At 39.2% G+C, this 2567-nt stretch overlaps 1 pseudogene; it reads right to left on the reverse strand.

The window, feature by feature from the left end:
* Positions 1-610: 610 nt before the first annotated feature.
* Positions 611-2293, reverse strand: LOC121572473 (annotated as a pseudogene).
* Between the last annotated feature and the right edge of the window lie 274 nt (positions 2294-2567).

Genomic DNA, 2567 nt, shown 5'->3' on the forward strand with positions numbered 1-2567 from the left:
TTCCTAAAGAGGAGATATTGGATTAATGGATCAAATAAGTTCTTGTCTATATTAAAAGGCACAAAGTATGTGGTGTACTGCCCTGCAACAATATAATTACACTGAAATGAAGGGGTATCCGAGCAAATCATGTTTGATAACTAGAACTTGTTCCCATACTATTACCACTTCATTCTGTGTTATGTAAAGTGCGACCAAATGTTTTTTAATACAGCCTGACGACCAGATCAACCATGCCCTTTGGGCATGCACTATTCACCAACCTGTCCATCAAACATCGGTCTTAGCAGCACTGTTAAATTCATTACGACCTTGCAGACTTTTGAAATGATCAGGAAGTGAGTTCCATAGATGGACTCAACAGTTACCATTCGTTAACCCTCATTAACATCTACCTTTATATTGAAAATATATTACCAAATTGCAGTGTATTCAGAGCCAGCCCATGCAGACATTTAGACATTTGTTTCACATTAAGGAAAAAAACATAAGTGATCAAAACCAAACATAGTATGCTTTGGAATATGACAAAGGATGGATAAGGCTAATATGTAAAACAATGTCCCAACTTTGAACAACTATTTCTCAAATACAGTTCTGGCCAAATATATCAGTTTTGGTCATCCTCTGCAGCAACAAAGAGAAACCTTCCATTGGCTCTCTCAATTGGGATGAGTGTTGCGTGATTCTCCTCTGCCATGGGGTCATTCATATCATATTTCACATTTAAGGCCCCTGACTTGCTAGCAAAGACTATTTTGGTAACAAACATAAGGGGAGGTATGAGTCGGATGACTGTGCCTTTATATTGAAGAAGAATCACGGCATTGGCATTGCAACCATTCACCGACCCATCCCATTGCAGCATACCGTAGTAGCAATGGAAAGTGCAAGATCCCCACTTTTGGACAGTGATAACAAACCTAATCCAGAGCTGCAAATCTTAAAAGAAAAAAAAACAACAACAAATAAAGCATCAACTTTAAGACATTCTGGTAGTACAGTGATTTGAAGTAATATTTAAGTAATTACACATCAATTAATAGGGTAATTATATGACTATGAGAAACTAAGCAATTACAACTAGTTTCCACCTTATTACCATGTTGTTACCACTTTTTTCTGTAACGTAAAGTAATACAAAAAAGTTAATATGGAAATAAAATCAGATTATTTAATGCTTACCTGCAGCTGCTTTTTCAAGAACTTGAATCACCTCCTCAGAATACTCCAGATGGATCGCAGTCACGTTTTTAGGAAGATCATTACATTTTACATTTTAGTAATTTAGCAGACGCTCTTATCCAGAGCGACTTATAGTGAGTGCACACATTTTTTCATACTGGCCCCCCGTGGGAATCGAACCCACAACCCTGGCGTTGCAAGCGCCATGCTCTACCAACTGAGCTACACGGGGCATTATAGCCATATAATGACACTGTAAAGACCACAAACTGTTGGCAAGAAGATAAGCTTTAGTTTCAGATAGCCCTCTTCCGTATGTGTATAGGTCTAAAACAGCTGGGTGTGGACCTATTCCTGTAAAGAAGGAAATATACTCTCTAAAACATTGAAAATCAGCACATATCACATGTTGATGGTAAAGACCAACTTGAAATACATAGTAGACCAAAGGGTATACAGTAACACCAACCATGAGGTACAAATAGAACTCCAAGGATCTTCCTCTCTTTGACAGTATTTCTTCTCCCTCCCCCCGGTCTTTCATTGATTACTTCAGCCAGTATCCCTGGGCTATCCTTGGAAGGTACACTGAAGTTGACAAGGCAAGGCCATACAGCCATCTTAACAAACTTAGTGTGTAAGGTGTTTGGTTTTGGAGATCACAAAAGCCCCATAGGTTCTACTCCAGTGTAGCTGCCACCTAGAGATGAAGCTCTTGTTATATAAATCTGTCCACTGCAGTCACCCTCATAGGTAGCTGGGGACCTGAATACAATGCCTTTGTCATCTGTTACTTTAGCCCTCAGATCCACCTGCTGACTTGCGGTTGTGGACAATTGCACAATTGAGTGACCAGCAGTTCAAAGATGACTTAAACTGGTCAGTTAGATTACATGATATGAGGATGGCGTTGAATATGGTACCTAGAAAGAAACATGGAGAGACAATAATATATTTGATTGTTCATCAATGCATGAAGTGCATAGTTAATTAAATGTATAATCAAAATACAGTACAGTATGAAGATGGCCAGACACTACTTCTCCAATAGAAATCCCCGATCATACTTGTAGGCGATGTCATGGCAACGTTGGCTAGATAAACTCATGCGCAGAAACACCTAATCGGGTGTAATGGTGATCTCGCGCTTAACTGTGCATGTGCAGGCCGTCAAATCAAGGGCACTTCTTCGATATAAAGTTGTTTTTGACGAAAATTGAAAACTTGTCAGTTTGTCACTTTCACAAGGTTGGAGTAATAACATGTTCAACTTCTTAAGACATTGGCTCAAATCTGGGTTGTGCCTTTAGATTTAGAGAAAATTAACAACTAAGAAAGATTTTTGGACTTCTCAAACCGCAATCCCCAGCCTGGTCTGCGTC

The sequence above is a fragment of the Coregonus clupeaformis genome, chromosome 8 (genome assembly GCF_020615455.1).
Source record: "Coregonus clupeaformis isolate EN_2021a chromosome 8, ASM2061545v1, whole genome shotgun sequence".
NCBI classification, from domain to species: domain Eukaryota; kingdom Metazoa; phylum Chordata; class Actinopteri; order Salmoniformes; family Salmonidae; genus Coregonus; species Coregonus clupeaformis.